Here is a 12,801-nt window from a genome sequence, read left to right as displayed (position 1 = left end):
AACGGGGGTGTGAAAAAAAATGGGGGGGGGGGTTGTTAAATTTTTCTCATTTCAGATTTCATTAATAAAAAGAAAATTTCTTCAAACATTTTTTTGAGAGGATTAATATTCAACAGCATAGTGAATTGCTCAAAGGCAAAAAAAAAAAAAAAAATTTAAGTTCATTAGACCACATTCATTCTGTGTCAGAAACCTATGCTGTGTCAACTATTTAATTTTAGATTTAAATAAAATTGAAGAAGAAATCTTTAATTGATTTGTAAAATCTTGACATTTGTTTTGTGTAAAAAAACCCATGTAATGTCAAAAATTTGATCACAATCCAAATTCAGAGCTGTATCACGCTTGAATGTTTTGTCCATACTTGCCCCAACTGTTCAGGGTTCGACCTCTGCGGTCGTATAAAGCTGCGCCCTGCGGAGCACCTGGTTGCAATTTGATTACAGACTTTCAGTTTGAATTTTCTGCCGAGTTCGGTTTATTGTTCATATTACTGTATAGGAGTCATTATTAAGTGCAGACAAATAGCATATTGTTTTTATATAGACGGAGCCAGCCATCTAGCTACTGTCTATGCTTAATGTTTGCAAATGATTTTTTCATCAAATTGACCTGTTCATAAGTTTAAAGTGTGTACAATGTGAAAAGATCGATGTAATGTTTTTGAAAGATGAAAACTAGTAGTTATTCAATGTATCTTACTTTTGATAACAAAGAAGGATACCTTACATTTTTTTCTTTTTTTTCCTTCTTATTTCATATAATGCATTGTTTGTTAAAAACTCATATATGAAACACAACTGATATACCAAATACGATTTGAGCGAAAATACTTTAATCACCAAAATACTTCATAAAATCTTCTGTTCTAAAATTAATTTTCAATCTCCTAACACTTGGTAAATACAACTGCTGATGAACAATTGTCTCCCCGAATTTCAGTGGTGCGATCCACTCATTCATACAGTTTACATAACAATGCAAACTTAGTTTATTGGCTCCTTCTTTTGAAACGAAAAAGAATTGCGTTTATATTGTATTTATATAGTTCCTTTCGTGCCTTAAAACGAAATTGATAGAATGTTATTTTAAATAAAGGCTACATTGAATAATGTAATGGTTTAAAAAAAAAAGAGAGAGAAATAACTTAAGGATGTATTCTTCTGACGTTTCAGTCTCATTCAGTCTTATTAAAATCTCGTTCTGAAATTATTTCCAAAACATGGGTCAAAAGTGGAAAATAGCAATGAATTTGATAAATATCATAATCAAACTTTACTCTGTGAAAAAATTGTGTATTTCCAATAAGTAGTTTTTGAGTAATAAAATTTTGAAATTTTATAACTAATCTAGTCAGTCTTTTTAGCCAAAATTGAGAAAATGGGTGAGGGTTACAAAAAATGATTTTACCAGAAACATGTACATCCCATATAACCTTTTTCTTTTCAAATTTCTTAGACATGTTTTTTTTTTTCTTCAATCATTTATAACAAAGAAGTTAAAATAATATGAGTTTTGTTCTTTTAAACTGAGAAAAATCACAAATTTACAAAATTTACAACATGGTAAATTTGACACGAAAAAACATCAAACTCTTTTCTTTTATTAACACCTATCTATAGTATTTTTAGTTGAATTCATTCAGATTGGTCCACTTCATCTTTATTGAGAGTATGGACAAAAGTTTAATTGTGGAACTGTGATTTTTTTCACGATAATATCCCAAAAATGGGTAAAAATTGATGAAAAATGGGAAAATCATCAAAATTGTGTACTTTCAAAGGGCCGTAGCAAAAATAAAGTGCACTACCATATGATTTTTTCTTTACCAATTATTTGTTTACAGTCATATCAACCCAAAAATCAGGTTTAGAAAAAATGTTTAGAAATGTTTTGGTTCCTCAGAGGTGTACATCCTTAAGGTAGACACGTTTAGTCTCCTAACCCAGAAACAGACACGAATGGTAAGGTTCGCTGATTATTATCATAATAATTACAAACATGTATGGCCAATAACAAATGCTAAACGATATTCGTTCATTAATATTCTAGTTATTTTCTGATACCCCCAATTTTTCAACAAAACAAATGCTCATATACTGTATAGGTAACTTGTTTTGTGATTTCTCAAACATTTGTTTTACAGTTAAACATTTATTTCATGCTATCTATTCATATATGAGATGTTTATTGTATTAAATATGATCTCAGATGTGCTCGAAATTAAAGGACATATTCATAAAAACAATGAGATATTTGAACTTTGCATGCATAAAAATTAGAGTAATAGTTGGATAGCAGAGGCAATGACCAGAAGGTTACATTTCCTCGTATATGATTTCGAATTTTATTGGACATTATTGGCTGAAATAATATACAAAAATACAACGAAAACAATATCTTATGATTGATCATTCCAATTTCACAGTGCACTCGTTTGGATATTAGATTTTCATGTTTAAATAATTCAGGTAATAGTCATAAAAAAAAATGTTCAGAAAGTTAAAAAAAAACAAAACACCTCAATATACACAAAACGTGTAGCTAAGCATGTTAATTGTAACATTTTGTGTAGTTTGTTTAGTTGCTTCACAGTAAACAATCAAGACATGCATTTCGTTTAACATAACACTTTGTATAAAATCTCCATCCAGTTTCTGACATCTTAGGAATGGCTGTGACGACATCTTGTCCGAATGAAAGCAGCTCACAACTGTAAAAAAAAAACGAACCGGAAATTATTTCCGAAACAATGGCATTTTATGGGTCACATAAAAAACAAAATGGAAAAAAAACCCAATCAAACTTCGATTAAAAGAAAATAAAATAAACGATAAATAGACATTTATGTTTTAAGCTAGTCTGACCTTACTTTGAATTTTGAATGTATGCATGTTTTGCTTGTGTTCCAGTGATGTTTGTATAAAGTATGACCTAAGCTAAAAATATATGTGTTTTAAGTAAGTGTGATTCGGTATGGAGTTTTCGATTTTGTTTTGTCGAAACTTTTTGACTTTTGTCAAACTTTAGGGAAACATGCAATTGTCAAAAATAATAGTGCATGAGCTTCCCATAAAGCCCAAATGACATACGTTACAGTGTCAGTGGAGTTATTGACGTTGCTCACGTAAAATCTTATTTTACGCGACGTCAAACTGCGACAAAACTGAAACATATTTGGAAAAGACGGCTGTTTGTTTGATTAATTTTCAATGATTTTCTTGAAAAGGAGAGTTCATGAACCCATCTTTCTTTTAAATGAATTTGGACTTAATACTGTATGAATATTATTTGTGTCAATTTTTACAAAGAAATCACCAATGATTTTTCAAAGTATAGATAAATACACACGCGTATGGTCTGACCGTACGCGTATGGTCGGACCATATGAATTTATACTCGTATGGTTATAAACGGCCCTGACTATATGAGTATTTTGACCATATAGTTTTTTTTTCAAATATGCACTATAAACGTTTCAATAATACAATAAACGTTATCTAAAAAAAACAATGATGGTTAAATGACAATGTATTAATCTAAAAGCTAGGTTAAAATTAAATATTGATGCCAAATTAATTTGCATCGCTTATTACATTCTTGCATGTAGGCTTATGGTGACATTTACTTCCACACGGTAACATAACGTTTTTCGCATTTGCACGTCATGGTTGTGCACGATCCTTTTCAGTCACACCTTCTGTTTGAAAGTGAAAAAATAGTATTCTTTACAGCAGCGTGCAGTGATGTCGAGGTTTTGGGTTATTCCGATGTGTCTACGGTGGTTATGAAACTCTAGATTTCAAATATCGTAATTTGGCTACAGAACATCATATTCAAAAAAACAACTTGAATAAAATATGTTCCTTGCCCGTGACTTCTTGTGTAACAGTTTAATGAGATTTTTTTGGAAGTTATCGTTTCAAGTCAACATATTGCTATTCACTCGTAATAACAAATCGGTAATGGACATCGGCATACAATGTGTTAATTATAGTTTTGACTAATAGGTAGTAAAATTAACTATGTGTAACTTCTTATTTTTATTTAGCTTATCTTTTTATTATAATATGATAATAAAATGACCTATATGATAGCGTATTTTTAAGGAACGGTCATACCATATGAAGAGTTTAGAAGTGTTCAAAGTAAACTGTAACGGAGTGTTAATTACCACGACCATATGATTATATACCCATATGGTCATGACCATACTGTTACACGTATGGTCCAAATACTCATATGGTCCGGAACACATATATTTGAATTGACTAGTTGAACAAAAGCTTGTGTATATAGTTTAGTAAACAAATCACCTTGGGACTTTATTCATTTTATATGTTCTTCGTCAGCTTTCATTGCCTTTTTATTGGTTTAAATTCATGAACGTAGGTTTTAAACAAATTATTCAAATAGACTTATATTAGTCTTTACTTATATTAGTTCTGTAGGTTTTAACTAGGAGTATTTAGCTTACTGTAAAAAAGGTATACACATCGATTAAAAATTTGAAACAGAATAAACAGATCAACATCATAGAATGAGGATATTTCGACTTTTTCCTAAATCTATGACTTGGAAATATATATCTAAACTACATAACTGTTTGTTTTGTTCACACATCGTTTTCACTATAATGGAATTTTATGGAACTGACATGCAAGTGAGAGGTTTCGCTAGCTATAAAACCAAGTCAGAAATATGCCAGTTGATATCCATTCGAATGATATGTTTGCCATTTGCCTAGAGACTTTCCGTTTAGAATATTACTCGGTATATTTGTTATTTTACTTTTCACCTGTTTTCACTGTAGTTGAACCCCATACATTCTTCATCTGCCTTGCATGTTATTGCACATATCATTACGGATAGCCGCATCACTGGTTTATACGTGTTAAGATCAACCCTTTCGTCAGATGGACCGCACTTGACAAAATTGTTAGACGTATTCCCATAAACTAACAGAAGAAATAGAAACATAAAGTTTAAATGTTGTTCAATATTCAAAAAAGAAACAGTCTTAATGTGTTGTTTAACTGAAATAATCAACTTGTTCCGATACATTTAAGGTTTCATCATTTCCTTAAACATAATCCCAAAAATGTAATCTTAACTTCAAAAAATGGATAAATACTAGTATTGATAAATCATTGTTTGTTTAACAATGGCATAAACATATATATTTTAAATTAAGATCGAAATATGATAATATTTTACCATGTAGCTTCAATTTACATTGTGTGTGTGTGTTATCAATTTCATTTATGGAGATAATGAAGCCGATACGGATGGAATTAGGAATAGTTACGAATAGGATAAAAAAAAAAGAAGAGCTCTTAAAGTTTCCTTTTTTAAGAATTAGGTCAAAATAAAGTTTTTGAAAATTTCTGTTTTGAAACATAAATATTTATTGCATTTTGTACTTTTAATGCACAATTACCTGTAGATTGAATTATCCAGTCGCCGTTAGAATTGTAACTGTTTAAAACGCCAATACTTTTCACCTCAAACGGATTTGGATCTGTCCACTCACCAATAAGATCATCACCAATTACAGTTCCTCGTCCATGTTTGACAACTCCTCCATCCCAACTCACCCAGAAATCTCTGAATTCCCAACTTTTTAGAATATGACGATCGATTACAGTATTCCATGACGTTGAAAATATTGGGGTTAATAAGTTATCATTGCGCCGTATCAGCTGTGTTTTGGTATTTGTATGTGCACCAAAATTCACGTCGTAGAATGGCACTGTGCTATCCATAGTGGTTGAGCTTGATAAATATATATTTGCATCTCTGCTTGCCTTTACTTGAAATGTGAAAGAAGTGATTTTTGAACCCTCGACGCCATATTTATCTAAATGCACAGCATGGTCCAATATATCAGGTGTTGATCCTGAAGTCATCTGTTGTCCATTATCGGTTGCAGAAAATTTGAATTCTACAACCAAACCTACAATTATTTAATATTTATAATGTTATCAAAGCAACTGCAAAAGAAAAGTGTTTATACTGTTATAGCATCAACGATACTAATTATTAAAGCCATTTTCAGTTTAATGGTTTATATGTTTTTTTTTTGTTTCTTTTCAAGTATTTCCATGAACATGTCGATGAATGCAAAAATATATTAAGAAATTATTTTCACATCGGGAGAAGTTCATCAAACTGTCAAAATCAAACAAAAGACTACCAACGGAACGAAATGTAGTATTTACTGACTTAATGCAACAGGTATTTTTCGAAAATATCACTGCCTATCAATCATTATACGAATACAATTTTGTTTGCTGTATTATGTTAGATAACTATATAAATGTAAACATGTTACTACCATGGATAGTCCACAGTCTTAAGTTAAGGTATTTAAAAAAAGGATCATATCAGAAGTATCATTTATTATTTAGTTAATCAAACTTCTGTATCTGAGCGTCACTAGTAAGTCTTGTGTGGACGAAACGCACTTCTGGCGTATTAAATTGTCAACCTGGTGCCTTTTGTTAGCTATTATTCGTGTGTTTTTTGGTCCAATATGTTCTATTTATTTGTAATGTAGTCCTGTAATGTTATGTTGTCATTCTAATGTTATATTTACCATTGTCATTAAAGCGGGAGGTTTGGGATGCCACTAAACCAGGTTCCACCAACCATTTTTTTCCTTTAAAAAATGTCCTCTACCATGGCCAAGTCAGGAATATGGCCATTGTTATATTATAGTTCGTTTCTGGGTGTGTTACATTTTAACGTTGTGTTTCTGGTGTGTCGTTTGTTTCCTTGCCACTTATACGACATGCACGGTGAATCTGAATAACTATTATTCAATTCGTTCGATCATGGCACTATCTGATTTAGTCCATTACAATGCAAGCTACATGCTTATTGATGTTAATATGATATTGATAACATTGAAAAAGAAACTCTGGGAAAAGATAGATCGATCACATTGTGTATAGATCAGATATGATCTGTTTTGTTTCACATCTAGTTTTTACTCTAGGAACCTAGAAGTTTATCTCTACTCAAGAGTTTTAATATCCCTTAGGTAACTACCTACTCATTTTGAGCAATGAATTAATTATGGAAAACTAAATGTCTAAATAAATAACATAAGTATGGTGGGGGCCGCTTTTTAAAGTATCATGTTCGGACTGTATCCTGGTAGCAACAACATATCATATTAAAGTCTTAAGAAGGTTTCACGTCTTTTCAAATGTCATGAGATAGAAAACGAGCCTCACAATTCATTTTTCTTTATTGAGAGTTTAATAAAAGGATTTACAGAGAAATGTTTCTGTCATTTATATCATATCGGGATTTGTGTCACGTCTGTTTAAAACATCAAACCATTTTTTTTCAAGTGTCACTGTTGAGTCTTTTGTAGACAAAATCGCGCGTCTGGTTTGAACAATTTATTTTGTTATCTATGTTGGTATTTTGTTTAATTTTTGATGTAATGCAATATGCCTTATATAAAGAAAAGAATATGAAAGTACATAACAGATTTGGAAACAAAATATGACATGGAAACTAATTTCTATAACTGTATACCGTGAAGATACTTTTATTCGTCGGTATCGTTTTTCGTGCATTTTCAAAATTTCCTTAGTTCGTTGGTTTTTGAATTCATGGATATAATTAGAGCTTTCTAGTTTTAAATGGAAATTTTTAATTTCTTAGGGAATTTAAATTTTGAACCCAATTACGAAAACTACGAGAAGTACTACCCAACGAACAAAAGTATTTTCACAGTAATATAAAATATTCATAGCAAAGGTCAGGTAAATTCTTTTACCGCATGATACTGTCACACATTGTTAGATTTCCAATTAAAATAATATTGATTAACGTTTTCATTTCTCTACAAGTGAAACAATTACGATAATTGTTGAATGTTCATCATATTAATAATTCAGTAAAATATGATTACAAAAGTGTTAGAATGTTGATTTTGTTAAATACAATGTGTACATAAAGTGCATAGATAAATAAACATTAACGACACTGATACCAGTTAAATAAAATAATTCGAAAACAGCTAGTGTTCAGCAAACAGTCGTTAACAATAGTTTCATGTCTATATTATCTTTAGAATCTATCTCCTAAATACCTGAATTATGCTTTTAATTTCAAATGAAATATTTTAAAAATAAAAGTACTAAAGGAAATCGCATTTCCTACGCGGGTCTGTTCATTAAGTTAAACATTTCAATACTTTTATCTGATATTGATTTGCAATTCGATATAATGACAAATTTCTCATGTTCTCTCAAATGCTGTCTCTAAGGCATCAAATGTCCAACTAAAGATCCTTAAGGAATAATTAACATGGGTAGGCATCATATTTGTCCATATGTTTCACTGAGCGTTAGCAAGATATAAAATATGGTCAAATGTAATGCTTACCAGTGTTAGAAATACCATAGAGAATGACACGAATGAATTTTTCGATTCTATTGGAGAGACGTAGTATTTTTAATGAATCGAAGCGTACGAAAATACCTAAAACTGTTTGGCTTTTCAAGTTTCATCTCCGTGGAGTATGTACATTTTAATTTCACATTTAGTAAGTTTAAAAAAAATACCTAATCGAAAGTTAGCTGGACCAAAAATATGAAAGAAAGTTCACTACTACCGTTGTTTTTTTCCCGGATGTCTTCTAGCTATTTAATCGATTATCATACACACAGTATCAATTTCAAACGTACTCATGTCTTAACTTCTGATATTAATCTCCATAAGACGGAGCATAGTGTATCAGGATATAAATCTTACCTTTTCTCTCGTCAGATATATATGCTATGTGTCGCGTGCAACTGAGATTGCAACACACTTTTTTTTTAATTTTTCTTTGTTTTCCGTATGTATTGTAATTTTAAAAACTATTGTTCAAATTTTTACGCAATTTTACACATAACTTACAGAAAAGTTAGTTAATCCATCATAACATGTTAGTTCAGCATTTGATGTACAATTAGTCAGTGCCGAAATTAATCTATTTGCATTTATAACGTGGTATATTTAGTTGTATTTACTGCTAAAAATACATTATATGTGATAGAGAGTTGCCTTCTTTATCAATACATAAATTGTTCCAAAATATTATTGCGTATTTTCCTTGGAAACAAAATAAAATTTGAACCAATATCAAACTTGTAAATGTTAATATGAATTATTTACAAAAATGGTCCAAGAATGTTTCATTGTCAACATTTTTCGAAACCAAAAGAATATTAAAAACTTTGAAAAATACGACACGAAATTAAATGATAAGAAAGACACCAATGAATGCAATTTTATAAACAATCATTAGACATTTGCAAATGGAACTTCGTTTTACAATTTCTTTGTCACTTGAGGTATTTTTCAATTTAGAATTTTCACAATGCATTAACTTATCATTTATGTTTAGGTTTTAAATCATCTTTATTAACTTTAAAATAATGTAGACAAATATCTTTCAAGATTTTTATTTAAAAAGACTGTTAAAAAACCCAACGAAAAAACAAATAGGAACATACGTACAATTATATCTCATGGCATTTTCTTAAAGATCGGGAAAATATTTTAGAACATTTTGAGCATTATGAAATTTAATCTAAAACAATATGCGTTACGACAAAAGTAAAATCAGAAATAGTTTACTTACCAGAAAATGTCTTCAAGTAAAAAAACATATACAAAATACTGTTTTTGTAATACATGTCTATAGTACACTACTAAAATGACATCTGAATTAAACAGCTTCCACAAATTGTTTGTTTGATCCCGTAATTAGCATGATAGCACAATTCTGTTATGATATGAACTGTAAGATTTGAAACATTGATTTGATATTGAATAGGTTTATGTTAATCCTCAATACGTTTACAATATAAAGTAGAATAATAAGGTTGATCAAAATTATACGTGTATTTCAAAAGTTGTAATTTCAATTCACTGGCTCTTCTTAGAATACGCTTATAGTGCGTGAAAAGGAACGAACACAAAATAAATTATTCATTGTTAGTCACTAGATTAGTTCAATGATCTTCTAGTATTATAATCATTTTATCAAACATGAATGTGTCTAAAGAAATACTAATTAAAAGTGTATGATATGTTCTTCAAATGCATTAACTAAAATAAAATACCGAAATTAAAGATAAATTCAAAATCAAATGTAAGACTATCAATTTAACAAACGGAACGAAAGAAACACAGATGTCATAGACTTGGACGCATTTTTGCGCCTGTCCCAAGTCAGGAGCCTCTGGCCTTTGTTAGTCTTGTATTATTTAACTTTTAGTTTCTTTTGTACAATTTGGAGTTTAGATTGGTGTTCATTATCACTGAACCAGTATATATTTGTTTAGGGACCAGCTGAAGGACGCCTCCGGGTGCGAGAATTTCTCGTTGCATTGAAGACCTGTTGGTGACCTTCTGCTGTTGTCTGCTCTATGGTCAGGTTGTTGTCTCTTTGGCACATTCCCCATTTCCATTCTCAATTTTATTGGTACAAGCATTTTCAACACAAAATAGTGGACATGTCTGAACTATTAAATTCATGGTACTTTGTTGTGGATTAAGAATTGTTAAGTTCTTATTTTGAATTAGCTACCTTCGTTCTACAATAAACCGTACATATTTCGATATCAATTTGCATATAATGAATGCAGTGTTTCAAATGTAATTATGTAGATGGTATTGCGCTGTACTATTCCTACAGATAACAATGAAATCGGGTTTTAAAATTGGGAATGTGTCAAAGAGACAACAATCCGACCAAAAAGTAGAAAACTGTAATTATCAACTGAATAGTTAACGTATAAAATGACATTTAAATTCAAATACCAAAGTCAGGAATATGACAGTTGTTATCCATTCGTTTGATGTGTTTGAGCTTTTGATTTTGACATAAAATTCGGGACTTTTCTTTGTTAATTTTGCTCGGAGTTCAGTAGTTTTGTGATTTTAGTTTTTGGAAAGTGTGAACAAGTGGTCAATGCATGAATTTAAATCACCATTTCTTTTTACTCAGCGTCACTGATAATTCTATTGTAGACGAAATCATTGTCAGTTATTTACTAATATTAACTGGTAATATTTGATGAATCCATACTGGTAGGTTTTACCAGTCAAAAAGGATAGAGATTTGTTTTAGTTGTTTGTTTTAAACAGGGATGAGGTGACGTTGAAATCATCATATTTTTAAAAGAATTTGAACGAAAACTTGAAAAAGCAGGTAAGTTGCTACATGTGAAGCAGGATCTGCTTACCCTTCCGGAGCACCTGAGACTACCCCTAGTTTTTTGACGGGGTTCGTACTGCTTATTCTTTAGTTTTCTATGTTGAGTCATGTGTACTATTGTTTGTCTGTTTGTCTTTTTCATTTTTAGCCATGGCGTTGTCAGTTTATTTTCGATTTTTAAGAGTTTGACTGTCCATATGGTATCTGTCGTCCCTCTTTTAAAAGTTTTTTAACTTTAAAATTCAAGTTACAAGTGTTTATGCGGGAAAATCATAAACAATATCTTCTTGCATATGTATTTCTGTTTTGAACCTTTTTTAACGATTTTCCGTAAATTACGATCTTATATAGTAATTATGCTACGATAACGCTTCCGATTTTCAAACTAAAAAGGCGGAAAGATTTTAAAGTTGACACTGTTCATTTGTATACGTCCAGAAGCCTAAAAACATGTACAATTCACCCTTATGCGGACAAAATTGTTGATTCGAAATAGGAACAGTCATATTGGCTTTTTAATTTAAGGGACATATATAATCCTATTGTCTGCTATCATCATAAGGCAAAATGACCGCTATGCAAATAAGCAAAGTACCCTAAATTTTGCCATCTGATAAGAAATGCATTGAATTAATATATTAATTTTAAATGTGAATGAACATTCATAATAATATTGCACCATCTGTGACAAAATGGTTGAAAACTTGAACATGTTGAAACAGAGATATCTTATCGAATAGCTTACCTACTGGGATGCAAATGCCAAAGATGATGAAAAAGGAAAGAAACATACAACACAACTTGTATAGGATATAACCATATTTGAAGAAATAAAGTATATATATTAACTTTTATGTGTGATTTGTAAATGAATAAATAAACAGGTCATATATTTCACTTGAAAAAGTCGTGTGTGCTAAATCTCCCCCTCAGCTGTCATAGCGGAGAGAAGATCTCCCTCTTTAAAGGTTATAAAGGTTGGCAGGTATGTGTTTAAGTTGATGTATATATTATTGCAAAAGTAGTTGTTTCAACATTTTTTTGTCATACACATTTCAACTTACACATTCGATTAAGTTTTCATCCGCAAATAATATAAACATGAGAAAAAACTATATATTTGATTATTCTCTCTAAAATGGATTAAGCGACGGTTGTTCCTATTGGGACAGTCACATATAACTGTACTACAGAATTGTCCGAATATTTGATGAGTTCGAGCTGCTTAGTCTTCATCATTTTCAAAATCATTGTATGGACTGTTGTTTATCTGTTATCCTCGCTAAAATATAAGTTTGATTTTGCTTTTCCCTTGGTTACATATACTATTGTTTATATCTGCTGTACTGCCACTTATCTATATAGACTTTCCTGACAAAATGTGTAATACCACAGTCCCAACGCAGACAACGATCGCACTACGATCTCTGAAAAAAAATGCAAGTTTTAATGATCGTAGTACGATCGTGTAGATTGAAGTAAGGTCGTATCACGGTCGTAGTGGGATCTTCAAGATCATGATGAGCGCGGAACATCTTCAAAACAATCGTGGTGCGGTTGTGGCGAAATCA

This window comes from Mytilus galloprovincialis, chromosome 8 (assembly GCF_965363235.1).
Source record: "Mytilus galloprovincialis chromosome 8, xbMytGall1.hap1.1, whole genome shotgun sequence".
NCBI lineage: Eukaryota > Metazoa > Mollusca > Bivalvia > Mytilida > Mytilidae > Mytilus > Mytilus galloprovincialis.
This window is presented reverse-complemented; position numbering follows the sequence as displayed.